The 17,899-nt window shown below is 45.9% G+C and overlaps 1 long non-coding RNA gene across 1 annotated transcript; it reads left to right on the top strand.

Annotated features, from left to right (window-relative positions):
• The first annotated feature begins 2,473 nt into the window (after positions 1-2,473).
• On the top strand, positions 2,474-7,141 carry LOC143773836 (uncharacterized). Its single transcript, XR_013215390.1, has 2 exons — positions 2,474-2,628; positions 5,952-7,141. It is a non-coding gene; the product is annotated as an uncharacterized LOC143773836 (long non-coding RNA).
• The last annotated feature ends 10,758 nt before the right edge of the window (positions 7,142-17,899 follow it).

Genomic DNA, 17,899 nt, shown 5'->3' with positions numbered 1-17,899 from the left:
ATAAGTCTGGTATTAAAACACTCAGAGGGACCTGGTCCTTTATCCCACTTGGATTTAGCTTTCTCACAGTGAGCAGGCTAAATCCAAGTTGGCAGAAGGACCTGGTCCTTTAGCCTGCTAGATCTAGTATTAAAACACTCAGAGGGACCTGGTCCTTTATCCCACTTGGATTTAGCTTTCTCACAGTGAGCAGGCTAAATCCAAGTTGGCAGAAGGACCTGGTCCTTTAGCCTGCTAGATTTAGTATTAAAACACTCACAGAGACCTGGTCCTTTACCCAAATGGGATTTACCTTTCTCACAGAGAGCAGGCTAAATCCAAGTTGGCAGAAGGACCTGGTCCTTTAGCCTGCTAGGTCTAGTATTAAAACACTCAGAGGGACCTGGTCCTTTAGCCAGCTGGGATTTAGCTTTCTCACAGTGAGCAGGCTAAATCCAAGTTGGCAGAAGGACCTGGTCCATTTGGCCAATAATTATAGTATTAACCCCTTCACAACGCATGATGCAGTTACGTCATATATCATAGAAATATAAGAAAAAATATTGATTTTGCTCAATTAAAAAAATACACAAATTGGGACTTGACATGTTTAGAAAGGTCTGACCAATCAAAATGTAAAATAATCTGATCAGTAAATGGCATAACGAGAAAAAACTCGAAACGCCATAATGACTTTTTTTGGTCGCCGCAACATTGCAATAAAATGAAATAAGAGGTGATCAAAACATGGTATCCGCGCCAAAATGGTATCAATAAGAACGTCCCGCCACAATAAAAAAAAATTCCCAACGGCGATGTGGATGGAAAAATAAGTTATGGGAAGGAAAAAAAATTTAAAAAACGGAAAATCGCCTGAGGGTTAAAACACTCCTAGGTGCATGCATGGAAAAAAAATCTGTGGTTGTGTGATCTACAAAAATGATCACCAGTAAATAAAACGGGACAAGGATGAGATTTGCGCAGAATATTGTACACACTGGGATTAAGGGGAAAATTTGTGTGTATAATTGTCACATATAAATAAATATGTAATCAGATGTCATATCTAGTCTGCGGCTCAATATTACTGCAAAAAAATCACATGACAGGATTCATATCTATCTATATACAATAAGGGTCCTTCTATCTACTGGGATTTAGCATTCTTATATAGAGCAGGCGAAATCCAAGTCGGCTAAAGGACCTGGTCCCTCTGCCGACTGGGAAATAGCCGCCTCTGTGTGAGAAAGCGAAATCCCAGTGCACAGAAGGACCTGGGCCTTTAGCCGACTGGGATTTAGCTTTCTCACAGAGAGCAGGCTAAATCCAAGTCGGCAGAGGGACCTGGTCCATTTGGCCAATAATTATAGTATTGACCCCTTCACAACGCATGATACAGTTACATCATATAACATAAAAATATCAGAAAAAAAAATATCGCTTTTGCTCCACTTAAAAAAATAAATAAATTTGGAATTGACGTGTTCAGAAAGGTCTGACCAATCAAAATGTAAAATAATCTGATCAGTAAACGGCATAACGAGAAAAAAACTAGAGACGCCATAATTACGTTTTTTTTGGTCGCTGCAACATTGCAATAAAATGAAATAAGAGGTGGTCAAAACATGGTATCCGCGCCAAAATAAAAAAAAAATCCCAACGGTGATGTGGATGAAAATATAAGTTATGGGAAAGAAGAAAAATGTAAAAAAAAATGAAAATCGCCAAAGAGTTAAATCACTCCTAGGTGCATGCATGGAAAAAAATCTGTGGTTGCATGATCTACAAGTTACGTCATATATCATAAAAATATAAGAAACAAAAAAAATCGCATTTGCTCCATTACAAAAAACAAATAAAAAAATAAAAAATCCCCGCCAAAATGGTATAAATAAGAACGTCCCGGGGCCAAAATAAATAAAAACTCCCAATGGCGATGTGGATGGAAAAATAAGTTATGGGAAGAAAATTAAAAAAAAAAAAAAACGGAAAATCACCCGAGGGTTAAAACACTCCTAGGTGCATGCATGGAAAAAAATCTGTGGTTGTGTGATCTACAAAAATGATCACCAGTAAATAAAACGGGACGCGGATGAGATTGGCGCAGAATATTGTACACACTGGGATTACGGGGAAAATTTGTGTGTATAATTGTCACATATAAATAAATATGTAATCAGATGTCATATCCAGGCTGCGGCTCAATATTACTGCAAAAAATCACATGACAGTATATATATATATATATATATATATATATATATATATATATATATATATATATATATATATCCATATACAATAAGGGTCCTTCTATCTACTGGGATTTAGCATTCTTATATAGAGCAGGCGAAATCCAAGTCGGCTAAAGGACCTGGTCCCTCTGCCAACTGGGAAATAGCCGCCTCTGTGTGAGAAAGCGAAATCCCAGTGCACAGAAGGACCTGGGCCTTTAGCCGACTGGGATTTAGCCACAACCTTGCCTTTAAGGTAGATGCTAGAGTGTATGGGCTCCTTCCAGGTGTGACGTCATTTCCGGGGGCGTGTCCTATCGGGAGGGGGCGTGTTCTGAGTTCACATCATGGGCGTATTCTCTTTTTACCAAGGCGGCAGAGGAAAGCAGCATGACAGCTAGTGGACGCCATGGAGGTCAGTGGTTTCAGGGTGAAAAAATGCTACTTGCTGATCGCTATTGGGGGGAGGCCCTGTGGTGGTCGACCTTCTTGTCTGTGTGGGGAGCGATCTGTGGTGGGATTTTGGGGGGCTCCGCTGCTGCTGGCTATTGAGGGGGACCCTTGTGTGATTTGGGGGACCTGCTGCTGGCTATTGTGGGGGACCCCTGCGGTGGGATTTTGGGGGGCTCCGCTGCTGCTGGCTATTGTAAGGGACCCCTGCGGTGGGATTTTGGGGGGCTCCGCTGCTGCTGGCTATTGTGGGGGACCCCTGCGGTGTGGTTTTGGGGGGGCTCCGCTGCTGCTGGCTATATTGTGGGGGACCCCTGCGGTGGGATTTTGGGGGGCTCCGCTGCTGCTGGCTATTGTGGGGGACCCCTGCGGTGTGGTTTTGGGGGGCTCCGCTGCTGCTGGCTATTGTGGGGGACCCCTGCGGTGTGGTTTTGGGGGGCTCCGCTGCTGCTGGCTATATTGTGGGGGACCCCTGCGGTGGGATTTTGGGGGGCTCCGCTGCTGCTGGCTATTGTGGGGGACCCCTGCGGTGTGGTTTTGGGGGGCTCCGCTGCTGCTGGCTATATTGTGGGGGACCCCTGCGGTGGGATTTTGGGGGGCTCCGCTGCTGCTGGCTATTGTGGGGGACCCCTGCGGTGTGGTTTTGGGGGGCTCCGCTGCTGCTGGCTATATTGTGGGGGACCCCTGCGGTGGGATTTTGGGGGGCCTCGCTGCTGCTGGCTATATTGTGGGGGACCCCTGCGGTGGGATTTTGGGGGGCCCCGCTGCTGCTGGCTATTGTGGGGGACCCCTGCGGTGGGATTTGGGGGGGGCTCCGCTGCTGCTGGCTATATTGTGGGGGACCCCTGCGGTGGGATTTTGGGGGGCTCCGCTGCTGCTGGCTATATTGTGGGGGACCCCTGCGGTGGGATTTTGGGGGGGCTCCGCTGCTGCTGGCTATATTGTGGGGGACCCCTGCGGTGGGATTTTGGGGGGCTCCGCTGCTGCTGGCTATATTGTGGGGGACCCCTGCGGTGGGATTTTGGGGGGCTCCGCTGCTGCTGGCTATATTGTGGGGGACCCCTGCGGTGGGATTTTGGGGGGCTCCGCTGCTGCTGGCTATTGTGGGGGACCGCTGCGGTGGGATTTTGGGGGGCTCCGCTGCTGCTGGCTATTGTGGGGGACCGCTGCGGTGGGATTTTGGGGGGCTCCGCTGCTGCTGGCTATTGTGGGGGACCGCTGCGGTGGGATTTTGGGGGGCTCCGCTGCTGCTGGCTATTGTGGGGGACCGCTGCGGTGGGATTTTGGGGGGCTCCGCTGCTGCTGGCTATTGTGGGGGACCGCTGCGGTGGGATTTTGGGGGGCTCCGCTGCTGCTGGCTATTGTGGGGGACCGCTGCGGTGGGATTTTGGGGGGCTCCGCTGCTGCTGGCTATTGTGGGGGACCCCTGCGGTGGGATTTTGGGGGGCTCCGCTGCTGCTGGCTATTGTGGGGGACCCCTGCGGTGGGATTTTGGGGGGCTCCGCTGCTGCTGGCTATTGTGGGGGACCCCTGCGGTGGGATTTAGGGGGGCTCCGCTGCTGCTGGCTATTGTGGGGGACCTTTGCGGTAGGATTTTGGGGGGCTCCGCTGCTTATGGGGTGACCTGTTTGGGGTGGGAGACCTGCTGCTAGTTATTCGGGTGACCCCTATGGTGGGACCCCTGTGGTGTGATTTGGGGGCGACCTGCGTGCGGGGGACCCCTTTTAGTGAGGGTAATCTGCTTATGGTTGGGTTTGGGGAGGCGACCTGCTTGTTGCGGGACTCCTTTTAGTGGGGGCGACCTGCTTGTGGAGGGGTGACCTGCTGATGGCTATTGATGGGCCCCTGTGGTGGGGTTTGGGGGTGACCTGCTGGCTATTGGGGGGACCCCTGTGGTGGGGTTTGGAGGTGACGTGCTGCTTACGGGGTGGACCCCTTTTAGTGGGGGCGACCTGCTGCTGGCTATTGGGGAGACCCTGGTGGTGGGGTTTGAGGGCGACATGCTTGTGGTCGGGTTTTGGGAGGGCGTGACCTGCTGTCTATTGGGGGGGACCCTTGTGGGGGGAGACCTGCTGCAAGCTATTGGGTGACCCCTGTGGTGGGATGTGGGGGTGACCTGCTTGTGGTGGGATGTGGGGAGGAGACCTGCATGTGAGGGGGGTGACCTGCTGCAGGCTATTGGGGGGACCCCTGTGGTGAGATTTGAGGGCGACCTGCTTGTGGGGTGCGACCTGCTTGTCCTTGAATGTTGGGAGGCGACCTGCTTGTCGTGGAATGTGGGGAGGCGACCTGCTTGTCGTGGAATGTGGGGAGGCGACCTGCTGCTGGCTATTAGGGGGGATCCCGTGGTGGGATTTGGGGACGACCTGCTGCTTACAGACGGAACCCTTTTATTGGGGTTGACCTGCTGCTTACTGGGGGATCCCTTTTATTGGGGGGTGACCTGCTTATGGGTTGGGTTTGGGGGGGCTGAAGAGGGTTTAAGCTGGGTGGGGGGTGGACATCGAAGGGGGTGTGTGCTGGGTGGGGGGGTTGGACGTCCGATGGGGGTTTGTGGGGGTTGGACGTCCGAAGGGGGTGTGTGCTGGGTGGGGGGTCCACGTCTGATGGGGGTTTGTGCTGGGTGGGGGGTCTGCATCTGGGGGTTTGTGCTGGGTGGGGGGTCTGCATCTGGGGGTTTGTGCTGGGTGGGGGGGTTCCGCGTCCGGTGTGGGTTGGACGTCCGATGGGGGTTTGTGGGGGTTGGACGTCCGATGGGGGTTTGTGGGGGTTGGACGTCCGATGGGGGTTTGTGGGGGTTGGACGTCCGATGGGGGTTTGACGTCCGATGAGAGTTTAAGCTGGGGTGGCGTTCGATTGGGGGGGTGTCTGATGGGATTTATGGTTGGGGCAGGGGGCGTCATATTTGGATTTACGCTTGAGGGGAGGGAATGTCTGGTGGGCTTTGGATTTATCCTGTGGGGTCCGCTGGTTAATGTGAGGTAGAGGTTTCTGACTGGGGGGAGCGAGGTTATGCTGTGTGGCCATCTGGTTGATGTGGGGGGGCTAATGCTTCATTGGGGTACACAAAAAAAATGAGTGTATGCTGCTTATGCTATGCAAAAAAAAAATTTTGGTATTTCCCTGTAGAGTAGGCTACCCCACCAACTGGCACGAAGCTAATCCTTTTTAGCTTAATGTCAGTAGGAGGCAGACATGGGTCTGGACCACCCAGCCCAGTTTCTGACTTATGTTTTGGGGGGTTTTTTATTAACGATTTTCCTTTTTCTTTTTAATTTTTTTTTTCAGATACGGCTTTTGAGGGCGACAGTGCAATTGTCACTCTAATCTCCCACCTAGAATTGTCACTACCGTATCATCTGTGGTCTACGAGGCAAGGCCCTAACACATCAAGATTGTTTGTGGTTCCCCAGAGGACAGACCATGCCACGAATCCCCCTACCCTCTTGCCCCCCTAGAGCCAGATAGAGTAGGGAGGGAAGACGAATCCGTTAAGTGCCAGTCGCCGAAAGGTCTGCGTCCAGGTTATTCCATGATCATCTTCATCATCGGTCTGCGAAGAAGGATTTGTGATCTTCAGGACAGGTATATCCTACCGGGCAGTGAGGGGGCTACTTTAAAAAAAAAAAAAAAAATGGAAAGGACAGGACAAATATGTCCTAGTTTGCCCCAGAGCAATATGGACATCTACTGGGGAAACCTTCCTATTCATGCAGCCTCCATGTTTTCCAGGGGCTCCTGGGACCCTGCTCTTAAAATATCCAGGCTTCGGTCTAAGCCTTCTCTGGTGGCCGGTCCACACCGCCAGCGTCCTGAACAATCATGCACGCCAACTTTCTAGTGCGTTCTACTCTGCGCCTATCAGTTTAAGAGTACTTCGCTTCTGCAACAGAGGACTAAAGTCTGCCTCCCAAGAGATCTGCTGTTCAATTTTGGTTGTTTTGGAAATGTTCTGTCCAAAAAACCGACGGGACAACTCTCTGACCCGCCAGGAAAAGACGAGACCTTCCTTTAGGCCAGCCCCCTCCTGGCATCCATGAACCACCAGCACTGGTCTGCTAGGCCTGGATCTAGCAGACTCTCTTCGACATGATGGGGCTTTCCCACCTTGGATCTTTCTCAGGGTCGGCTGCCGTGTCCTTCACAATTCAAGGCCGGTATTATGATCTCTGGTCTGGGACACCGAAACCTCAGACATCGGAGGCAGGCCTGGGAGGAACAGAGCCACATACCAAACCGACAGTCCAGCCCGCAGGCACCAACAGCATATTACAGTTTTACAATACTTTAGAAATGCATAAAATGAAACAAGCAAAGGCAGAAAGTTATTCAATGCAAAAAAATGCAGTTTTATCAAATTAGAAATGTTTCTATATCTAATGTATATCTAAAGTCTGAGATTTCTGTGGGAAATGGCAATTTGTTCCTCGTAAACCAGTTCTGAATGTAAATAAAACATTGCTCTGATTAAGTCTCCACATTGTATTTTAGCCTTTCATTTCATGCTTAGGGCAGGACAAGCCCATGATGTATCTGTGTATTACATGTAAGGTGCTATATTAACAGCCTTAGGCTGGTTTCACACCAGCGTTCGGCAGGGCTGCGGACGGCAGCCTTCTTCCTCCGTTAAGGCTACCTTCACATTAGCGTCGTGTGACGCACGTCTCAATGCGTCGTTTTGGAGAAAAAACGCATCCTGCAAAGTTGTCTGCATGATGCGTTTTTTCTCCATAGACTTTCATTAGCGACGGATTGCCACACGTCGCATCCGTCGTGCGACGGATGCGTCGTGTTTTGGCGGACCGTCGGCACAAAACAGCGTTCCATGTAACGTTTTTTGTGCGTCGAGTCCGCCATTTTCGACCGCGCATGCGCGGCCGAAACTCCGCCCCCTCCTCCCCGGAACTCACAATGGGCCACGGATGCGTTGTAAAACTGCCTCCGCTGCCCACGTTGTTCTACATAACACACTGTCCGTCGAGCCGACGGTTTGCGACTGCCCGTACCGACGGACTAGTGTGAAAGTAGCCTAAGCCCCGCTCACTGCCACAACTCTTCATTCAGTTCTGCCTACGTCTGCATGCATCCTGCATACCCTATCTTTAATATTGGGTACGCAGGCCAAGCGGATGCCTCCGCATGCGTTGTTTTAACGTGTGTCTGTGTCTGCACAAACGGTTAGAAACCGACTCCATGAGGATGGTCTGAGTGCCCGATGACCACAGATGGGAGTTGTGCTCACAGCCCAACACCGTGCACGACGCTTTACATTTGCCACAGAGCAGGATTGGCAAATTCACTATCTGTGCTCTTCACAGATGAAAGCAGGTTCACACTGAGCACATGTGACAGACGTGATTGGAGACACCATGGAGAGAGATCTGCCTGCAACATCCTTCAGCATGACCGGTTTGGAAGTGGGTCAGTAATGGTGTGGGGTGGCATTTCTTTGGAGGGCCGCACAGTCCTCCATGTGCTCGCCAGAGGTAGCCTGACTGCCATTAAGTACCGAGATGAGATCCTCAGACCCCTTGTGAGACCACATGCTGGTGCATTGGGCCCTGGGTTCCTTCTGATGCATGACAATGCCAGACCTCATGTGGCTGGAGTGTGTCAGCAGTTCCTGCAAGATGAAGGCATTGATGCTAAGGACTGGCCTGCCCATCCACTAGCCCTTAATCCTATCGAGCACATCTTTGACATCATGTCTTGCTCCATCCACCAATGTCACGTTGCACCACAGACTGGCCAGGAGTTGGCAGATGCTTTATTCCAGGTCTGAGAGGACATCCCTCAGGATAACATCCACCGCCTCATTAGGAGAATGCCCAGGCATTGTAGGGAGATCATGCACGCACGCGGAGGCCACACACATTACTGAGCATCATTTCCTTGTCTTGAGATATTTCCGCTGAAGTTGGATCAGCCTATAACTTCATTTTCCACTTTGATTTTGAGCATCATTCCAACTCCAGACCTCCGTGCTATATTAGTTGTAATTTACGTTGTTCTTTTTGAGCTTTTATTGTTCTCAACACATTCCACTATGTAATGAATAAAGATTTAGAGCTGGAATATTTCATTCTGTGATATCTAGGATGCGGGATTTTAGTGTTCCCTTTATATTTTTGAGCAGTGTATATTAAGGTTTTTAATATTAGTTAGGACTGTCCCAATTAGGTTCACCATGAAGTGGTGGGATTGCTTTTGCAATTACATAGTTATTAAGGTTGAAGGAAGACTGTAAGTCCATCTAGTTCAACCCATAGCCTAACCTAACATGCCCTAACATGTTGATCCAGGGGAAGGCAAAAAAAACCCCATGTGGCAAAGAGTAACTCCACCATGGGGAAAAAAATTCCTTCCCGACTCCACATACGGCAATCAGACTAGTTCCCTGGATCAACGCGTTATCAAGGAATCTAGTGTATATATCCTGTAACATTATACTTTTCCAGAAAGGTATCCAGTCCCCTCTTAAATTTAATTAATGAATCACTCATTACAACATCATACGGCAGAGAGTTCCATAGTCTCACTGCTCTTACAGTAAAGAATCCGCGTCTGTTATTATGCTTAAACCTTCTTTCCTCCAGACGTAGAGGATGCCCCCTTGTCCCTGTCTCAGGTCTATGATTAAAAAGATCATCAGAAAGGTCTTTGTACTGTCCCCTCATATATTTATACATTAACATAAGATCACCCCTTAGCCTTCGTTTTTCCAAACTAAATAGCCCCAAGTGTAATAACCTATCTTGGTATTGCAGACCCCTCAGTCCTCTAATAACCTTGGTCACTCTTCTCTGCACCCGCTCCAGTTCAGCTATGTCTTTCTTATACACCGGAGACCAGAACTGTACACAGTATTCTAAGTGTGGTCGCACTAGTGACTTGTATAGAGGTAAAATTATGTTCTCCTCATGAGCATCTATGCCTCTTTTAATACATCCCATTATTTTATTTGCCTTTGTAGCAGCTGCCTGACACTGGCCACTGAATATGAGTTTGTCATCCACCCATACACCCAGGTCTTTTTCATTGACGGTTTTGCCCAGAGTTTTAGAATTAAGCACATAGTTATACATCTTATTACTTCTACCCAAGTGCATGACCTTACATTTATCCCCAATTTTCTTTTATCAAAAAAACGTGTTAACCAAGTACCCTATATTTTCTTGCACTATAGCCGTTCACGTACTACAGGTTATTCAATCATTGTTTCTGTCCCCCCCCCCTCCCCATATAAAGTACAACCCCCATATCTATATGCACGTATATACAGCATTCTAGAATGCTGTGTATATATAGTAGGCCAACTGCCTGTATACCCTTTTATATACAGCATTTTATAAAGCACAACCACTATCTGTTTGCCCTTAAGATAGTGGCATATTAGACTTGCCTAGCCCCATCCAATGGGCTTCACTAGTCTTAATCCGGTGCCTTCTCTTCTATCACCATCCTTCTTTCTTTGAGTCGATGACGCGTCCTATGTCATCCACACGGTGTCTTCCATCGCGCTCCTTTGCAAGTGCACTTCTTTCTGCCCTTTGCAGTACTTTGCTTTGTGCTCGGCAGAGAAATGTTCCTGCACAGAAGCGTGATGAGGGAGGTTGTGTTGATGATGTAGAACACATCATCCACGGGAAGGACTGCGCCGGATGAAGACCAGCGCCAAACATAACACCGAACCGCCCCGTAGGTGAGTATAAGAAGTTATTTACATTATGCACATTGGCTTAGGGACATACCATATATACTCGAGTAGAAGCCGACCCCCCCTAATTTTGCCACAAAAAACTGGGAAAACTTATTGACTCGAGTAGAAGCCTAGGGTGGAAAATGCAGCAGCTACCGGTAAATGTCAAAAATAAAAATAGATACCAATAAAAGTATAATTAATTGAGACATCAGTAGGTTAAGTGTTTTTGAATATCCATATTGAATCAGGAGCCCCATATAATGCTCCATACTGTTCATTATGGCCCCATAAGATGCTCCATATTAAAATATGCCCCATATAATGCTGCACAAATGTTAATGGCCCCATGAGATGCTTCATAGAAACTTTTGCCCTGTACAATGCTGCATAAAGGTTGATGGCCCCATAAGATGCTCCATAGATTATGCCCCATGAGATGCTCCACTGATTATGCCCCATAAGATGCTCCACACATTATTCCCCATATGCTGTTGCTGCGATTAAAATTAAAAAAATCACATACCTCTCTTCGCTCAGGCCCCCGGCACTTGCGATAGTCACCTTCCACATTCCACCGCTGCGCGCTGCTCTGTCTTCCATCCTCTGCACTGACTGTTCAGGCAGCGGGTGGCGTGCACACTAACTATGTCATTGTGCCCTCTGACCTGAACAGCCATAGCCAGAGGACGGAAGACAGAGCTGCGCCCTGCGGTGGAACGGGGAGAGGTGAGTATTGCGCAATGCTCACCTCCCCCCGTCATACTCACCTGCTCCCGGCGCGGTCCCTGGCAGCTTCTCACTGTCAGATGGTCTCCGGGAGCCAGCAGCATCTTCCTATGTTCAGCGGTCATGTTCCGCTCATTAAAGTAATGAATATGCGTCCATATTTATTACTTTAATGAGCGGAACCACGTGACCGCTGAACACAGGAAGAGCTGCCCGGAGACCATCGGACATGCAGGGACCGCGCCAGGAGCAGGTGAGTATGTGACAGCCGCCGACCCCTCCGCCAACAATGACTCGAGTATAAGCCGAGAGGGTCACTTTCTGCCCAAAAAAGTGGGCTGAAAATGTTGGCTTATACTCGAGTATATACGGTATGTATGGGGAAAACCTGGTGACAGGTTCCCTTTAAGAAACCTAAGGAACTAGGTTAAAATTAGCATTTTTTTGGATGGTGAAAAACTTGTAATTTAAATATTGATGGTGGCTGAACTGCAGGTGGTCTGTGTCGCTTCATAAGTTTAAGGCCGGGGTCACACTAGCGTAGAATACGGACGAGCGCTATGTGAGAAAGCATCGCATGGCACTCGGACCAGTGTTAATCTATGGGGCAGATCACATCTGTGATTATTTTTTCATGCCGAATCAGCATAAGAGAACAATCGCAGCATATATACCTGACAGGGGCCCATACATTCTGATATTATCAGTAATATATACCTGACAGGGGCCCATACATTCTGATATCATCACTAATATATACCTGACAGGGGCCCATAAATTCTGATACCATCACTAATATATACCTGACAGGGGCCCATGCATTCTGATATCATCACTAATATATACCTTACAGGGGCCCATGCATTCTGATATCATCACTAATATATACCTGACAGGAGCCCATGCATTCTGATACCATCACTAATATATACCTGACAGGGGCCCATACATTCTGATATCACCACTACTGTAATATATACCTCACAGAGGCCCATACATTCTGATATTATCAGTAATATATACCTGACAGGGGCCCATACATTCTGATATCATCACTAATATACACCTGACCGGGGCCCATACATTCTGATACATCACTAATATATATACCTGATAGGAGCCCATACATTCTGATATCATCACTAATATATACCTGACAGGAGCCCACACATTCTGATATCATCACTACTGTAATATATACCTCACAGAGGCCCATACATTCTGATATCATCACTAATATACACCTGACAGGAGCCCACACATTCTGATACCGTCACTGATATATATACCTAATAGGAGCCCATACATTCTGATATCATCACTAATATATACCTGACAGGAGCCCGTACAGTCTACAGTATATCTACAGTAATATATCTGACAGGAGCCCATACATTCTATATATACAATAATATATACCTGACAGGAGTCCGTATCTACAATAATATATACCTGACAGGAGCCCGTACAGTCTGTATCTACAATAATATATACCTGACAGGAGCGCGTACAGTCTATCTACAATAATATATACCTGACAGGAGCCCGTACAGTCTGTATCTACAATAATATATACCTGACAGGAGCCCGTACAGTCTGTATCTACAATAATATATACCTGACAGGAGCCCGTACAGTCTGTATCTACAATTATATATACCTGACAGGAGCCCGTACAGTCTGTATCTACAATAATATATACCTGACAGGAGTCCGTACAGTCTGTATCTACAATAATATATACCTGACAGGAGCCCGTACAGTCTGTATCTACAATAATATATACCTGACAGGAGCCCGTACAGTCTGTATCTACAATAATATATACCTGACAGGAGCCCGTACAGTCTATATCTACAATTATATATACCTGACAGGAGTCCGTACAGTCTGTATCTACAATAATATATACCTGACAGGAGCCCGTACAGTCTGTATCTACAATTATATATACCTGACAGGAGTCCGTACAGTCTGTATCTACAATAATATATACCTGACAGGAGCCCGTACAGTCTATATCTACAATAATATATACCTGACAGGAGTCCGTACAGTCTGTATCTACAATAATATATACCTGACAGGAGCCCGTACAGTCTATATCTACAATAATATATACCTGACAGGAGCCCGTACAGTCTGTATCTACAATAATATATACCTGACAGGAGCCCGTACAGTCTATATCTACAATGATATATACCTGACAGGAGCCTGTACCGTCTGTATCTACAGTAATATACCAGACAGGAGCCCGTACAGTCTGTATCTACAATTATATATACCTGACAGGAGCCCGTACAGTCTGTATCTACAGTAATATACCTGACAGGAGCCCGTACAGTCTGTATCTACAATTATACCTGACAGGAGCCCGTACAGTCTGTATCTACAATAATATATACCTGACAGGAGCCCGTACAGTCTGTATCTACAATAATATATACCTGACAGGAGTCCGTACAGTCTGTATCTACAATAATATATACTTGACAGGAGCCCATACAGTCTATATCTACAATAATATATACCTGACAGGAGCCTGTACAGTCTGTATCTACAGTAATATACCAGACAGGAGCCTGTACCGTCTGTATCTACAATAATATATACCTGACAGGAGCCCATACATTCTGATATCATCACTAATATATACCTGACAGGAGCCCGTACAGTCTACAGTATATCTACAGTAATATATCTGACAGGAGCCCATACATTCTATATATACAATAATATATACCTGACAGGAGTCCGTACAGTCCGTATCTACAATAATATATACCTGACAGGAGCCCGTACAGTCTGTATCTACAATAATATATACCTGACAGGAGCGCGTACAGTCTATCTACAATAATATATACCTGACAGGAGCCCGTACAGTCTGTATCTACAATAATATATACCTGACAGGAGCCCGTACAGTCTGTATCTACAATAATATATACCTGACAGGAGCCCGTACAGTCTGTATCTACAATTATATATACATGACAGGAGCCCGTACAGTCTGTATCTACAGTAATATATACCTGACAGGAGTCCGTACAGTCTGTATCTACAATAATATATACCTGACAGGAGCCCGTACAGTCTGTATCTACAATTATATATACCTGACAGGAGTCCGTACAGTCTGTATCTACAATTATATATACCTGACAGGAGTCCGTACAGTCTGTATCTACAATAATATATACCTGACAGGAGCCCGTACAGTCTATATCTACAATAATATATACCTGACAGGAGTCCGTACAGTCTATATCTACAATAATATATACCTGACAGGAGCCCGTACAGTCTGTATCTACAATAATATATACCTGACAGGAGCCCGTACAGTCTGTATCTACAATTATATATACCTGACAGGAGTCCGTACAGTCTGTATCTACAATAATATATACCTGACAGGAGCCCGTACAGTCTATATCTACAATAATATATACCTGACAGGAGTCCGTACAGTCTATATCTACAATAATATATACCTGACAGGAGCCCGTACAGTCTGTATCTACAATAATATATACCTGACAGGAGCCCGTACAGTCTGTATCTACAATAATATATACCTGACAGGAGCCCGTACAGTCTGTATCTACAATAATATATGCCTGACAGGAGCCCGTACAGTCTGTATCTACAATAATATATACCTGACAGGAGTCCGTACAGTCTGTATCTACAATAATATATACCTGACAGGAGCCCATACAGTCTGTATCTACAATAATATATACTTGACAGGAGCCCGTACAGTCTGTATCTACAATAATATATACCTGACAGGAGCCCGTACAGTCTGTATCTACAATAATATATACCTGACAGGAGCCCGTACAGTCTATATCTACAATGATATATACCTGACAGGAGCCTGTACCGTCTGTATCTACAGTAATATACCAGACAGGAGCCCGTACAGTCTGTATCTACAATTATATATACCTGACAGGAGCCCGTACAGTCTGTATCTACAGTAATATACCTGACAGGAGCCCGTACAGTCTGTATCTACAATAATATATACCTGACAGGAGCCCGTACAGTCTGTATCTACAATTATACCTGACAGGAGCCCGTACAGTCTGTATCTACAATAATATATACCTGACAGGAGTCCGTACAGTCTGTATCTACAATAATATATACTTGACAGGAGCCCATACAGTCTATATCTACAATAATATATACCTGACAGGAGCCTGTACAGTCTGTATCTACAGTAATATACCAGACAGGAGCCTGTACCGTCTGTATCTACAATAATATATACCTGACAGGAGCCCGTACAGTCTGTATCTACAATAATATATACCTGACAGGAGCCCGTACAGTCTGTATCTACAATAATATATACCTGACAGGAGCCCGTACAGTCTGTATCTACAATAATATATACCTGACAGGGGCCCATACAGTCTGTATCTACAATAATATATACCTGACAGGAGCCTGTACCGTCTGTATCTACAATAATATATACCTGACAGGAGTCCGTACAGTCTGTATCTACAATAATATATACTTGACAGGAGCCCGTACAGTCTGTATCTACAATAATATATACTTGACAGGAGCCCATACAGTCTATATCTACAATAATATATACCTGACAGGAGCCTGTACCGTCTGTATCTACAATGATATATACCTGACAGGAGCCTGTACCGTCTGTATCTACAGTAATATACCAGACAGGAGCCCGTACAGTCTGTATCTACAATTATATATACCTGACAGGAGCCCGTACAGTCTGTATCTACAGTAATATACCAGACAGGAGCCTGTACCGTCTGTATCTACAATAATATATACCTGACAGGAGCCCGTACAGTCTGTATCTACAATAATATATACCTGACAGGAGCCCGTACAGTCTGTATCTACAATAATATATACCTGACAGGAGCCCGTACAGTCTGTATCTACAATAATATATACCTGACAGGAGCCTGTACAGTCTGTATCTACAATAATATATACCTGACAGGAGCCCGTACAGTCTGTATCTACAATAATATATACCTGACAGGAGCCTGTACCGTCTGTATCTACAATGATATATACCTGACAGGAGCCTGTACCGTCTGTATCTACAGTAATATATACCTGACAGGAGCCCGTACAGTCTGTATCTACAATTATATATACCTGACAGGAGCCCGTACAGTCTGTATCTACAGTAATATACCTGACAGGAGCCCGTACAGTCTGTATCTACAATTATATATACCTGACAGGAGCCCGTACAGTCTGTATCTACAATAATATATACCTGACAGGAGCCCGTACAGTCTGTATCTACAATAATATATACCTGACAGGAGCCTGTACCGTCTGTATCTACAATAATATATACCTGACAGGAGCCCGTACAGTCTGTATCTACAATAATATATACCTGACAGGAGCCCGTACAGTCTGTATCTACAATAATATATACCTGACAGGAGCCCGTACAGTCTATATCTACAATAATATATACCTGACAGGAGCCCGTACAGTCTATATCTACAATAATATATACCTGACAGGGGCCCATACAGTCTATATCTACAATAATATATACCTGACAGGAGCCCGTACCGTCTGTATCTACAATAATATATACCTGACAGGAGCCCGTACAGTCTGTATCTACAATAATATATACCTGACAGGGGCCCATACAGTCTATATCTACAATAATATATACCTGACAGGAGCCCGTACAGTCTGTATCTACAATAATATATACCTGACAGGAGCCCGTACAGTCTGTATCTACAATAATATATACCTGACAGGAGCCCGTACAGTCTGTATCTACAATTATATATACCTGACAGGAGCCCGTACAGTCTGTATCTACAATAATATATACCTGACAGGAGCCCGTACAGTCTGTATCTACAATAATATATACCTGACAGGAGCCCGTACAGTCTATATCTACAATAATATATACCTGACAGGAGCCCGTACAGTCTATATCTACAATAATATATACCTGACAGGAGCCCGTACAGTCTGTATCTACAATTATATATACCTGACAGGAGCCCGTACAGTCTGTATCTACAATAATATATACCTGACAGGAGCCCGTACAGTCTGTATCTACAATAATATATACCTGACAGGAGCCCATACAGTCTATATCTACAATTATATATACCTGACAGGAGCCCGTACAGTCTGTATCTACAGTAATATACCTGACAGGAGCCTGTACCGTCTGTATCTACAATAATATATACCTGACAGGAGCCCGTACAGTCTGTATCTACAATAATATATACCTGACAGGAGCCCGTACAGTCTGTATCTACAATAATATATACCTGACAGGAGCCCGTACAGTCTGTATCTACAATAATATATACCTGACAGGAGCCCGTACAGTCTATATCTACAATAATATATACCTGACAGGAGCCCGTACAGTCTATATCTACAATAATATATACCTGACAGGAGCCCGTACAGTCTGTATCTACAATAATATATACCTGACAGGAGCCCGTACAGTCTATATCTACAATAATATATACCTGACAGGAGCCCGTACAGTCTGTATCTACAATTATATATACCTGACAGGAGCCCGTACAGTCTGTATCTACAATAATATATACCTGACAGGAGCCCATACATTCTATATATACAATTATATATACCTGACAGGAGCCCGTACAGTCTGTATCTACAATAATATATACCTGACAGGAGCCCGTACAGTCTATATCTACAATAATATATACCTGACAGGAGCCCGTACAGTCTATATCTACAATAATATATACCTGACAGG

The sequence above is a fragment of the Ranitomeya variabilis genome, chromosome 5, assembly GCF_051348905.1.
Source record: "Ranitomeya variabilis isolate aRanVar5 chromosome 5, aRanVar5.hap1, whole genome shotgun sequence".
In the NCBI taxonomy this organism is placed as follows: domain Eukaryota; kingdom Metazoa; phylum Chordata; class Amphibia; order Anura; family Dendrobatidae; genus Ranitomeya; species Ranitomeya variabilis.
Note: the sequence above shows the minus strand (reverse complement) of the source record. Positions and strands in the feature narration are given on the sequence as shown.